This window comes from Centruroides vittatus, unplaced genomic scaffold (assembly GCF_030686945.1).
Source record: "Centruroides vittatus isolate TY-2023 unplaced genomic scaffold, ASM3068694v2 contig_349, whole genome shotgun sequence".
NCBI classification, from domain to species: Eukaryota; Metazoa; Arthropoda; class Arachnida; order Scorpiones; family Buthidae; genus Centruroides; species Centruroides vittatus.
The window spans coordinates 1,390,945-1,406,001 of NW_027122172.1; the positions used below are offsets into that span (position 1 = coordinate 1,390,945).

Sequence of the window (15,057 nt, forward strand, 5' to 3'; positions counted from 1 at the left end):
AAGCGACACGCAAGGGAGAAAAATTTGAACATCGGACAGGTTAATATATTTTTTCGTACAAAGTCGGTAATGGGAACAAATGACTAATCTGAACACCCCCAGTTCTCAATTGATTCCGATTTTCGACGCTCTACTGTATAATCAAATATAACTTTGCAAAGAAAGTACATAAAAATAACATTGAATACTTTACAGTAAAAATATTTCTAAACGACTATACATACATAGATGAGTCTAACTGATTTGTCCCTTCACACGCTGTACGAGGCAATAACAATTCCACCGGCGAAGTCGACTTTTCTTTAGAGGCTACCATTCGCCGCAAAAATGTAAAACAGTTAAAAAGTCTATGTATGTATAGTCTATGTATGTATAGTCGTTTAGAAATATTTTTTCTGTAAAGCTAAATTGATGCCGGCAAATTTTTATTAAACATTGAATAGTCTACTTTTTAAATCTTAAACAATTCACTTAGTCAGATTGCTCCCTACCAGTGGCTAAGGGAAGCGTGGGAGGCTAAGGGAGGCTAATCGTTGGAAGCGTTACACGTGTGTAGCTTCACCAGCTAAACCGGCTGAGGTTGGTGCTCCGTAAATCGCATGCGCCAATGCCCTCTGGCTGCTTTACACCATTCGGTTATTCTCGCCGTGGAATCTGTCTCGTAAGCGCTTCCGTTCCGCCACTGATATTCGAATATACAATAGCAATCTTATCGTTTTTTTCATACGTAGTATAGAAATTTGTAATAAGATGCATAATGCAGTTATAATAAAATATTAATTTTAATTAATTCAAAGTACGTTAAAATATGAAAATTTATATTTTAGAAACTACGAGGGAAGGTCATTGGAAGGTGGAAGCGGCGCTTCCACCGCTTCCAATGACGGCACGCCACTGTCTTCCCTTATAATTACTTGTACAATACAATTATTTATGTACCACAGTTACATTAAAGAAATGTCAAACAAATTTTGCAAATATTTTCTAGCTCATATGACTATTAAAATATGCTTACAAGTACAAATTTTCCCTCCCACTAATACCACTAAAAACGTCCACGTAGATAATGCCAATGCCTCAAATCTTTTCTTTCCAAAGAAAAGTACTTCGTTGTATGTATCAATACTTTTGTATGCATTTTGTATGTATGTATTATACAATGATGTACCGGCACTTTTCACGATACTCTTCCTTCTCTTTAAGTGTACAAGAGGACAGCAATAGATGACATTTAGAAACCAATAGAATAATCTATGACACTTCTATTTACATTATTGATTTCAATTTCTTCTATTATAAATGAACTGTATCTGATTGAAATACAGTAATTTATTCTATTTAATTTAAATAGAATAAATTAAATTTCTAAATAAAACTTAGATTTGCACAAATACTCTTAGGCCTGTATTATAGGCTATTTTATTTTATTAAAAAAAATGCTTGTATTAAAATTTAAACAATTTAATAATTAAAGTCAATAATTAATATTCTGAAATATTTTAAAACAGTTATTAGTTATGAAATATTAATATTTTAATTCTCAGATGAATAATGCTATCAATTAGATTATCAATATTATATATTGAAATTTTGAGATAATAGAGTATAAATATCTCTATCTATATATTATTATTTTATTACTGTATTTTTATATAATAAAAAAATATGTCTTTGGAAATTTTTTGCTGTTTTATGAGAAAATATCTAATAGGCCTACAGAATATCATTATATGCAAATAGGATAATAAGATCATATTTGATTATGTAGTAGTAATAATAATTTAATTAATAACCGTTAAGAGGATACTATAGATTACCACCTATGGAATTTCTGGTCTTTGAGTATATGTCTGAACTCAGGAGACCGGGACGAGTTCAACGATACCCTACTTTTCGACCGGAGACAAAAAATAATAAAGTTATCATACTTTTTTCCAGCGATCGCGCGATGATAGGGAATCGCGTCGCTCTCTCCGCTAAGTCGGCCTCGTTATCGCGATCGGGAGTCGCGTCGCTTGCCGTTAAAATTGCCTTTAGTAGACGTTTCCCCCTTTTTTTTACTTTGTTCAAGAACTACCGTGAATCACTAACTAGTGACGTTTAGCACATGGTGGCCTGCCGGCGGCTCCCCTCCGGGAGGTCAGTCGGGAGCACGAACAGTAGGAACGGCCGCCATGTTCGCTGCCATAAGTAACATTAACCGGGAGGTCAGTCGGGAGCACAAACAGTAGGAACGGCCGCCATGTTTGCTGCCATAAGTAACATTAACCGGGAGGTCAGTCGGGAGCACAAACAGTAGGAACGGCCGCCATGTTTGCTGCCATAAGTAACATTAACCGAAATGGCAATCGCGCGATGATCGGAAGTCGCGTCGCTCTTTCCGCTCTCGTATCGCGTGTTTAACCCTACTGGAGATGACCGTAGTTTGACGTCACGGTTTGCAGACTTTATCGCAAGATGGCAGTACTAGCAACTACGGTGCCGTCTTCGTGAGAACATTAAAAAAGTATGGTAACTTAAAAAGTATGATAACTTTTTTTTTATTTTTCGTCTCCGGTCCAAAAATAGGGTACCGTTGAACTCGTCTCGGTCCCCTGAGTTCAAATATATAATCAAAGTCCTGAAATTCCATAGGTGGTAATCTATAGTACACCCGCCGTTAACTTTGTCAGATATTTGACTATTTTTTCCAGTACATTTTGAGATGAACAAAGTTTGACAGATCGACTAAATGAATGAAATTAGAGAGAGAGAGAGAGAGAGAGAAGAGAGAGAGAGAGAGAGAGAGAGAAACTAGTATAGAAATGTGTATGATGATATAGAAATTTGTAATAAGATGCATAATGCAGTTATAATAAAATATTAATTTTAATTAATTCAAAGTACGTTCAAATATGAACATTTATATTTTAGAAACTACAAGGGAAGGTCATTGGAAGGTGGAAAGCGGCGCTTCCACCGTTTCCAATGACGGCACGCCACTGAATCAAACGAAACAAACGAATCAAACGAAAACTTTTCTCAAGACAGTTATATGGAATTTAAGTGATATATGAAAGACAACGAACATCTCCATAGTTTGTTACTTTTAATTGAAAATTTTCTGAAAATAGTTCCAAAACTTCATTGCCAAATATTTTATAACTATATGAAGTGAAATAATTTTCATAATAAGAAAAATCTTTTAATGTCGTTCAAATAATTCCTTTTGAAAAACGACGTGCCTTTGTGCTCGCTGACAGAACTATCGGAAATATCATTTAAACACATTTCAATTTACCGTCAATAATCATGTAACAATGCATTTAATGTTGTCAAACATTCTTCCTTCGTTGTCGATTTAATTTAATTTATTGTACTCAATTAAATAACAAATAAAGCAAGCTTATTTTATATTATTTGTGACACTCGTATAAATAATACGAGTCAAATTCTATTAATTTGATTTGCATTATTTATCCCTTTTTTATTTATATAAGTATATAAAAGAAATAAATTTGTTTACACTTTAAACGGGTTCCGGCCTACATTTTGAAATTTAAGGAAGTTGATCATTTTGGTGCATTATTCTGTTATTAATTTGCATAATTTTACTACGAGTATTAATTAGCCACGCATTTTATACTGCAAATTAAGAATAAAATGCTTTGAATACTTGAAACGATTAAAAAAATACGAAAAATACCCGATTAAATCCCTTTTTTATTTGGAATAACTAGAAAAAATACGATAGATTAGTAAACAATTTTTACAATATAATGTAGCATAAAATTTTTTAAAAGCTATAGAGCTAGTGGAAGGAACGACGAAACTAGATCGAGGCGCCTCTACGGCGACGGGGCTACAAAGCCGGCACCAGTGTCGTTCCACCTAATACTTTTGTACTAATCTAGTACCTTTTTACTTGTTCCAGTATCAAGATACCCAACACCATTTTCCTAGTACTATTCATGAAATCCTAATACCTTTCCTTTCAATTTAGTACCTTTCAAAACATTCGTTTTTATTCTATATTTCTATATTTTTTACTTTACTTTGGCAGTAAATAGATGCTTTTATTGCTTTCTTATTCAGCAGTTGAACGTATTTTTTGCAATTAAATTTAATAAAAACTAAACAACAAAATCGAGTTCTTGCCGATTCCTGCGAAGCACTGTTATTAGCGAAGGAGCTACTTAAAAGCACCAACGATAAAACGTTACACTTGGAAACCATCGTCTGCTTCAACCGTACAAAAACATTCTAGTGAGGAAGATTCTGGTGATGATGATGATCTTACCAGTGATTTTTCAATGTGATAATTTTAAAATTTAGTACTTCGTGTTCATTACTTTTGTTTCAACATTTTCCTCATTTGATTGTTATTGACGAATAATAGCATTCTTGCAATATATGAATTTATCCTGTATGAATTTTGTATGTTACACGTAACACTAAATATATTTTAATAAATAGAAAATTGATAAGTTATAAATTTATATATTATAAGTATATATTTAGATAATATATAATATATACGCACATTCAGCAGTTTACGGTCAAATTAATGCCTGCATTAGTCAATGCTGTATAGTCACTTCTCGACTTACGACGGGGTTCGGTTCCGCAACTTCAGACGTAAGTCGAGAAGTGACTGTACAGTACTTACAACAAAACAGTTAGCCATCTTACATAAGCACACGCGAAGGGTGAAACAAAACTAAAAATGACGCAATCAATCGTCAGAAGGGTGCAAGATATATATGTATATGATATATATTTGACGAAAACTATAAAAAATTGATACATTTTAAACATTGTTTAATGAAAGTTTTTCGTTATAATTCGAGAAATGACTGTAGATCATTAGGACTGAGCAGTATTAATATTCCGATATTTATTATACTCTTAATTTTGTACGATTTAAAGGGTGGTGTGGAAGAAGCAAACTATATATCCATTGCATGGTAAATAATGAAATTTATAACTAACCATATATATAGAGGAGCTTCAATAAAGATCATAGCAGTAGCTAATAGTATTGTATTAGCAGGGAAAACTTTCACCTTCATTTTCTCAAAACACTAGTTTTGCTTCTTACTCCTTTCTTCCACAGATTTCTTAAATTCAAATATCACATCATATGCCAATTAATATCTGTCAGATTAAGTAAATAATATAAAATAAAAAAAAATTACTAAAGTTTACATTAGAGAACTAAATTTAAAATAGAGCTAACTAAGGTTTTATAACAGAAGATTAATTAGAATGCAACACATCATTATATAATTAACCTCAGAAATTAAATTGCAGCCAGCCATTTCTCTTTTCTCCCAGGGTATTGTTCATTCGGGAACGAATAAAACTTTGTACCTGGCAGCGCAGTAATATAGGTAAATATACAACCGACCACACAACAGTTATTTTTTGAAGTTTTGCGTGGCAGAAAGCTGTGGTTCATTATCACAGGTAGAAAACAAGCACCGCATTTCATTACGTATCCAAACCAAAGACGCACGTGTTTTCCCGAAGCAGTTTTCTTCGCCTGCGTACAGGTGGCGCTCAACTCAGTTCCACTAGCTCTATTATTAAACGATACAAATAAAAAGTCAAAGGTAAAATTACGTATACAAATCACATATAAAAAAGACTTTAAAGAACTCAAGACATCGTAAACAATCAGCCTATAAATAATTTTTATCCCTTTCGAATATAGTACCGATAATTAATATCACGATCGTAAAGTCTATAAGTAGACTCTCAGACAAAAAACATATCTTAAGCTGACTATATCACTAAAAGCAGTATTTAATTACAAAATTTGAAATTCATAAACGTTATGTTAAAAATTTTAAATCACATTTCTATCGATTAAATTAAAATTAAATAGTCACAATAAAAATTACTATTATTAATTTAGAAAAGAAAAAAAGTGCCGTGACCAGGATTCGAACCTGGGTTATTGCGGCCACAACGCAATGTCCTAACCACTAGACGATCACGGCAACTCCGACACGTCTCTAGACCCTTCTTATTCCCTATAAATATCTGAAGTCACTCGAGTGTAACAATGAAATAATACGAAAAGTAGTTTAACGTGACGTTCGCAGAATACTACAGATATCGAATTAATCACATTTTAACATTTTAGCATCTTCTTGTGGTATTAATATATCAAATAATTTATTTTGGGCTGCAATTTCAGAAAATTGTACACCTATAAATTCCCACTGTCTTTTCTTAATCTCGAGAACGGAGTTAGGTAGACGAAAGATCAAACCACATATGGAAATCTGAGGCAGGAATCCCCGATTAACTAACTACATAGGAAGTTCCGAAGCAAATCGAAAGTCACGTTATTTCAATTCGAATATCCCCCCCAAAAAAGTGTTAGATAGATGACCGACACGACACTATTAAAGGGAAAGTATGATATACAGGGACAAGTCACTACTGATTTGAGGTTGAGAGCATATATTTCAAACGAAATAAATCTAAAATATTCTTAAAAATTGCAACCCGGCATTGTGATGATGTCACAATAAATAATTGTTCGTTTTCTTTACGAATGGTCTGCAAGTGAATTTTCACCAGGCACAGCTCTTCCGTGGTTTTAGCTGCTGCATGATGCTATTTCTCCACTAATGTGGCTTTGTCATGAGCGCTCTCACAACCACTATAATCCAAAATGTAGAAAGAATGGATAAAACCACTGGTAGCAATGGTAGTTGGTCGTTGGGTTCACACCTGGCCAACGGGCTGGCCACGCGCAGTTTTTCGGATTTTTTCACGTTAGTAATACCTAAATAGGGACCAGTTTTCCATAAAAGTCCTTCCGGGAGGCATCGCTCTCGGCAGATCGCTCACTTTTCGCGTTGCCGTAACCGAATAAACCAGACTAATTCTAATTATCTCTATCTATACTCATATATGTTACAGTCAAAACCCGTTTTTAGTTAGAACGCGTTTTAACTAGTTGAAACTAGTTGATACTGGATGTCTTTGTTAAAACCCGTTTTGTGTAGTTAAAACTAGAATTTACTGCTAGTCAAAAATGAATTGGAGTTAAAACTAGTTTTAACAATGACATCCAGTATAAACTAGTTTCAACTAGTTAAAACGCGTTCTAACTAAAAACGGGTTTTGACTGTAACATATATAAAGCGAGTGTGTTTTGTTTGTTTGTTTGCTAGCGGTAATCTCGGAATCTACCGAACTGAATTTTAAATTTTTTTCGACATTTGAAAGCTTATTCCTTTCAGATGGACGTAGGCTATATACTATATTTATATTTAAAAAGGTAAATGTTTTTACCGCGGTATTTGATTGTTCCGTTCAAGGTTAATCCCCGTCGCCACCTGGTTGGTTTTTTAAACTTATTTATCTTACCTTATTATCTTATATTTTTAAACTTGATATTATAGAATTTTAGGGTGGGGCACTCCTCCACGCGGCCGCTGAAATGCGAGCGAAAGCGAATATCGCAATCGCTGCCTTGACCGGCGCCGAGCATGGAGAATAGGTAGTCGTACTGGTTTAACGTAAAACTTTTGTCAGTAGAAGTTAATGCATTTATTATTTATGTTTAACGCACTGGTCGTCCTGCCTCAAACATAACTTGCTTGCAAACGCGACGTCCGCAGGCAAGATGGCGACCGGAACTGTCTCCGTTGGAGTTCCATATTTGGAGGCGAATATCTCGCGAAGGGTCGCGTGTCGGACTTTTCTTTTTACTGATAAATATCGTTAGAATGTCTGACCATCGTACTGGGATACGTATTAAACATGCTATAGCGGAGTGCACAGCGTGACTACCTATAGAGCCTGGAAGTAGGCTAATTTCGGGAAACAAGATCTAGCGAAGGGTAAATATAAATATATGGTTCTTTTGAACTTTTTGCTCCTATGGGCATGCTCGCAGTTCTGTTAAGGTCTCAATAGTGTCTTTCGCATCTTAAATCTTATCCGAATGAGCCTTGTGGACGATAAAATGACTAAAAAAGAAGTCGCAATTGTCGCGAAATACACGCCAAAGGATCATTGGAAAGCGTATTAATTTCTGATATACGTAAGCTACCTTATAACCCGGACTCTCACTTCTTCCTGCTGATTTCATCTTCCCTACAAACTCCCAAACCTCATTGACCGATCTGAATCAAATTCCCGCAGATTTACTCTCTTATCATCCTTCTTATAGGGTACCTACGTGAAGGATGGACTACCATAAAACTGGGAATCTTCTCTCCTTCTCTGATTTCTTCCCCTATCCTCAAACTCCCAAACCTTTTGAGCGATCGGAACAAATTTTGCATAGTTACTCTCTGTCACCCTGCGGGAAACACTCGTATAACGAAGTCGACTCAACCTCCTCCCCGAGTTTCTGGGCAACAACACTGGGCATTCTTTGCGAGTTTTTCTATAAACGTCGCTATTTACGAGGAGATACTTCCCGCGTAGTCTAAAGGCATTGTGAAAATGTTCTTAAAATTAATTTTTAGACATTTTTGAAATTTACGATTAATAACGACGGTTGTAACAACAACGGCGACTGGTATTTTTAGAAACCCGGGTGTAACAAGCTATTATACTATAAATATACGCGTCTTTATGATTAAACAAAGTACAACACTATTCATTTTATCACTTTCCTTAGATTAACTTTTTATCTTATTATTTCTACTGGTTTTTAAGGTCAATCTTCCATTATCCATACCGACAGTATTTTATTACAAGGACTTTTTAGGAATGTATAGTTTGTGTCCGTGTAAAAAAAGAATTGGATGTACAATATGTATATATATATATATGTATAAAACACCATTTAAATTAATAAATTACTATTATTAATTTAGAAAAGAAAAAAAAGTGCCGTGACCAGGATTCGAACCTGGGTTATTGCGGCGCAGCCACAACGCAATGTCCTAACCACTAGACGATCACGACAACTCCGATACGTCTCTAGACCCTTCTTATTCCCTATAAATATCTGAAGTCACTCGAGTGTAACGGCTAGAGCCAAAAAACTATAAAAGTGTAAGTTCGATGTAAAGAGTAATCAAACTGGAAATATCATTTAAGCACGTTTAAATTTACCGCCAATAATTCTATAACAATGCATTTAATGTTCTCTGTATTCTCAAACATTCTTCCTTCATTGCCGATTTAATTCAATTTTAATTGTATCCAACGAATGTTTAATAATAAATATGGCACGCGTGCTTTTTATTGCTGGTGACACTGGTTAAAATCAAATTCTGTCATTTTGTAAATTGAATCTAATATAATTGTTATCGCACACAGCCTATATTTTGTTATGTGGGGAGATTGATCATTTCGGTACATTATTCCGCTATTAATCTGCGGAATGTTATTACGAGTATTACTAATAATTTGAAATTAACGCTTTGAATTCTTAAAAGGCGGGCTTCTTAAAATGATTCTGTTTATAAATTATCCGAATATCGGTTTTTGCAACGTTGAAAACGTGGAAACGAATTCTAAGATAAAATTTTCCGTTTCTAAAATCACGAAGATAATACTCAATCATTCTGACCTAATCGGATCCACGGAGAAGAGGAAGCAGTTTTGTAATACAGGAAATCCTCGTTAATTCGAACTCAGATAGTTCGAAATCCCATTAATTCATAACTGTACTTTTGTCCCGGCCGGAGATATAAAAATTTACGTATTAAGCAATTAGTTTAGCTCCAATAGGGCTATTTTGAAATTCAAAGCGAAAATTCTGTTTAAATTGTGATAGGCGTACGTCATCTTGTTCGTTTAGATCGAAGCGCCTCCATGCTGTAAGAGAACAATAGACCGAGAATAACTCTAATCTGGTTAATATGGCTTTGCCTTCATACACCTTACACGTGGACTATCCCTTTTTTTCTTATCTCATAAAATGTAGTTGAGTTTCGGGATTACGAGATTGGGCTACAATCTCGACAAGTAGCGGATCGAGATATTTGTAGGCTACTTACTATCTTTGGCCAACCTACTACTTTTTATGCCCTTTAAATATAATTTGGGCCACATTTCGAAGAATTCTGCTTGACTTTTTATCAGTGGCGTGCTGTCATTGGAAGCGGTGGAAGCGCCGATTCCACCTTCCAATGACCTTCCCTTGTATTCTATAAAATATAAATTTTCATATTTTAACGTACTTTGAATTAATTACAATTAATATTTTATTATAACTGCATTATGTATCTTTTACAAATTTTTGTACTACATGTGATAAAAACGATAAGATTGCTATTATATATTCGAATAATTTAGTGGCTGAAGGAATGTCGAAACAATTAGCCACTTATTATTACTCAGTTTCCAATCAGCCAGATTATATAGGCATTGGCACATGCGGTTTACAGGGTACCAACCTCACCCGGTTTAGCTGGTAGAAGCAACACACGCGTAAAGCATCCAATTTTATATTCCGGACCGGTTTTGTGCTGTTAGCCGTTTGCCTGCTAGATATTCGGCCACCCTCGCCCGATTACGTGAATCATGAGTAGACTAGATCAAATATGAAATAAATAAATAAAAGTTAATTACTACATTTATTTTTTTTATCGTTTTCGAAAATTACAAAGAATTGGAAAAATAACTAATTAATAGTTATTTTTCCAATTCTTTGTAATTTTCGAAAACGATAAGAGAAATAAATGTAGTAATTAACTTTTTATTTATTTATTTCATATTTGCAGACTAAAAACATTATAAGTCACAAGAAGGCGTCAATATAACTATTGGGTTGTTTGGAAAGTAATTTCGTTTTTTTTATTACTAGAGAAAATTAGATGTATTTTTACCACCCAATTTTATTTTAAACCACATTTTCATTATATACTTCGACAGCTGACATTTTAAGGCTTATTTGTAAAAAAATTTGTTTAATTCTGTACAATCGTTTTTTTTTCGGTGACCCATCAAATATGGAAAATCGAAAGCATCATTTTCGGCATATTTTGCGTTTTTATAACTAAAAAATCAAAATGCTGTTCAAACAAGAAAAAAATTGTGGTACATGTTTGGAGAAAATGTGTTGAGAGAAAGACAGTGCCAAAACTGGTTTACAAAATTGCGTTCTGCCAATTTTAATATCGAAGATACACCACATTCTGGATGGCCATTTCGAGCCAATGAAAACAAAATAAAGGTACCGATTGAAGCAATCTGTCATATAACTCCACGTGAAATCACTAAGCGATTAAATCTGTTAAATTGAACCGTTTGTTATTACTTAAAACGAATTGGTTTCGCTTAAAAGCTCGATATATGGGTTCCACGTGTTATTAACGAAAGATGCTCTATATGGTTGGATTTTAAAGAAATTTTTTTTTTGAGCCTTTACCAGACAATTTAACAATCGATTCGAAAGTATACTGTCATCGAGTAAACAAATTGAGTAGTATTATCAAACAGAAAAGGCCAAAATTGATCGACAAACAAAGTGTAGTGTTTTACCACGATAATGCCAAATTTCACACGAGTTTGGTAACTGGTCAGAAACTGTTATAGCTTAGGTGAGATGCGTTATCACACCAACCGTATTCGCCAGATCGGGCACACTCGGATTATTACTCGTTCCGGTCTATACCAATTTATTTTTAACTGTAAGACATTTACATGAAATGACAGTGTCAAAAATCACTCGGATCAGTTTTTTGTAAACAACGATCAAAATTTATATGAATGTGAAATCGTGCTACTACCAGAAACAATGACAACAGATATTTGACCAAAATGGTCAATATATAATTCAATAAAATATTTATTTATTATAAGAATATTGCGTTTGTTTTTTTATGGAAAAAACGAAATTACTTTCCGAACAACCCAATACTACGGCCCGCGGAAAAAAAACGTAAAATTTATTCCGGCCCGTGTTATAAAAAAGGTTGCCCAACCGATAGGAGTTTACTGGCACGTTTTTACGATAGTTCCGTATAGTTGACGGGAGTTTTAAAAAAAATCCATTAAAATATTTGATATATTTATTCCGCGTTTATTCCGCTCTCCCGTCTTATATTACTTACGGATTTCCATGTTAAACCGGTGATATTACGATTTAGTACGTCCCATCTGTAAGGGGATGGAGAAAAAACGCGTACAATTCTAGTACAGTGTTAAAAAATTAACTGTTACTTTGGCAGCATCGTTTACAACCAAATTTAATGAACGAGACGTACAATGATACAGAAAAAGCTCCAGAATTTATTTTCCTTAAATTTACGATTTATGTATCGGTGTCGTAAAAATTCCTTTCCACTTCTTTCCCGAGACTACGGATATTCGAGTACAAAGTAACCGGTTTCGACTTATTTGTACTTAAGAAGTAGTTAAATAATTAAGCGATTAGGGAATTAGAAACATAAATAAAACCCCGACGAAAGAGCCGAAATTTTACTTAAACGGAAGCTTAACCGAACCGATCTCTTGCCGAGTACGGTGGGGATTGATCTCTTCATAGTATTAGACGTAATAAAGACAGAAATTTTTCCAGTTCAACGAGAGTGACCGAAAAGTTGTAAATTTTGGAAATTTCCGCGGACACTCGATCCTAAAACGAATTAGTTAGAAAACGAACGACGGACAATCCGTTAAGTTTAACGTATTTAGATTTTTACGGCTATGATGAGAAATGTTTAAAATTTACAACAACCCTGTCGCGTCCTTTGAGGTATACTAGTGACGCGACAAAAGAGGCATTTGACATCGACTAGTTTCATTTGATATTGCATTTTCTTATTTATTAAGTACGTCAGATAATCTATTAAAAATACATTTAAAGAAATGTACGGTTTTTACTGGCTTATCAAACAAACGAATACGAACGGGCCCTAACGCGCAATTAATTGATTGTCCCTGTAAGTCGGCTTCTTACAGAAACACAGCTTCTTTATCATTAAATGTCATGGCACGCCACTGCTTTTTATATAACCTATTTAGCAACCTGCGAGGTTCTCGTGGGACACGCGCTGTTTACCCGCAGTTTATTTATTATTATTAATTTATGAAAGTAGTGTCCCGTACACCATTCGCTTAAAAAATGAATGGGTTAGGTGGCAATTGGAATATTGCATAGAAATATATAAATTTCGGATAATTCGAAGTCGCAATGATTTCGTCCCTCGAATTTCGAATTAATGAGGATTTCCTATAATGAGAATTTTTGAAACATCGATGTTTTCATTAACATTTTTATTGTCGTTGAAAAAAATACTCGACTAAAATCTTTTTTATTTGGAAATTGAAACAAAAATGTAGCTTAATTTAAACTATTATTAAACGATATAAATAAAAACTCAAATGTAAAATTACGTATACAAACCGCATTTAAAAAGGACTTTAAAGAATTCGCCGTTATTAATTGCAAAAAAAAAGTGCCGTGACCAGGATTCGAACCTGGGTTATTGCGGCCACAACGCAATGTCCTAACCACTAGACGATCACGGCAACTCCGACCCGTCTCGAGACTCTTCTTATTCCCTATAAATATCTGAAGTCGCTCGAGTGTAACGGCTGCAACGAGCAAGTATAAAAAGTAGTTGGACATAAAAACTAGTCTGATCAGTTGCAGCGAATACGCTATTGGGCGTGGTTATCACTAGTTACGGGAGGACTCGAGTGATTGCTATTAATCAAAACACATTCATTAACTATATATAAATTTTTAAGTATGGGGCTGTTCGTAAACGAAACGATTACACTGGAAAAGGAGAAGGGGTCGGGACAAGTCGGACAAGGAGGAGGAAGTTGAGCGTCGGTGGATGTCCATTTATTTCATTAAATTTTAAACAGTTCATTCACTTTATTACATTTATTTCAATATTTCTTGTACTTTTCGTTTCTACTTGTAGTATCTATCATTCATAAAGTGATAAAGGTTTTAAGGGAGGTCAAAGGAAAGTTAAGTTTGAGAGTATAGCATCGATCTATTTTACTTTTTACTAGTCTTGTCGGCCGTAGCGTCAATTGAAGATGACTTTTTATGACTATTTTTACTTTCCCGGCCTATTATATATAGCAAAGGGAAAGTATGGCGTCGGTCAAAAAATCACCCCCGAGATTTTTACGTTTTTGGTCTCAAGAGGCATGGAAACATTGAGAAATGCAAAAAAATTCGTTTTTTTTCTGTATATATGTATGATAGTGTGTATGGGAGTACGATTTTATTTACCCTTTTGAAGCTTAATAACTCCTGTGCTTTTTGTCGAAAATTTCTTAACTTTTGCAGTGGTGGTTATTCCTACCCTCAAAATTAAGCCTATTTATTAAAATGTATTTTTATAGCAGATGGCGCCACACGCAGTTTTAATTTTGCCGGTAAAGTTAAGCAACTCGTTGCTGGATTTTTCCCCCTCGGTAAATCTTAAAATTTGTCGGTTAGTGTACAATTTGATATATACGGGTAGACCTCGAGTTACGTCGTTCTCGATTATACGTCGTTTGTCAAAAAAGTATACGGAAAAATAAAAATCGAGTTTAAGTCATTTTATTCGACTTTACATCCGTCCGCCACAAATATCGAAGTCGTAATATGACTAGAAAAGCGTTAAAAGCGCATAAAATCGTATTAAAATATGTACATTTACAGTAAATGTTAATATAATCATCATAAATCCTAGAGAACGAAACACGAAAACATTTGTGTTTCTGTGTCGCCGTCTTATTTAACGGTCCTTAAGTGCTCGTTATTGGCGTTTTTCACCGTAGTTCGACTTACGTCGTAACTACGCAAGTAAATTCGACTTACGTCGCCTCTCCTGGAACCAATTACCGACGTAAGGCGAGGAATACCTGTATATATTTTTAAATATAAATAGACAATCTTATTGTGTTTCTTTTATTTTTAAAGTATTTTTAACTCTTCTATCTTCGATACGAATATCAGATCGAGTCGAAAATAGAAAGTATGAAGGTTTGCTTTCTTTATTGAAATCATTTATCCTCAAAATCAGTTTGAATTCAGATAGTTATTTGTTACGCGTCTTTTTAGTTTATTATAACAGATATCAGAGCGATGGAATTGTTCGTGTAAACTATTCATTAATACTAAGATATAATCTTGGT

The 15,057-nt window shown here is 34.3% G+C and overlaps 3 non-coding genes across 3 annotated transcripts; all 3 read right to left on the minus strand.

Annotated features, from left to right (window-relative positions):
* Positions 1-5,912: 5,912 nt before the first annotated feature.
* Positions 5,913-5,984, minus strand: TRNAH-GUG (transfer RNA histidin (anticodon GUG)). Its single transcript has one exon. It is a non-coding gene; the product is annotated as a tRNA-His (tRNA).
* A 2,861-nt stretch (positions 5,985-8,845) lies between these two features.
* TRNAH-GUG (transfer RNA histidin (anticodon GUG)) lies at positions 8,846-8,922 on the minus strand. Its single transcript is given in 2 exon segments — positions 8,846-8,880; positions 8,886-8,922. It is a non-coding gene; the product is annotated as a tRNA-His (tRNA).
* A 4,446-nt stretch (positions 8,923-13,368) lies between these two features.
* On the minus strand, positions 13,369-13,440 carry TRNAH-GUG (transfer RNA histidin (anticodon GUG)). The gene has a single exon. It is a non-coding gene; the product is annotated as a tRNA-His (tRNA).
* Between the last annotated feature and the right edge of the window lie 1,617 nt (positions 13,441-15,057).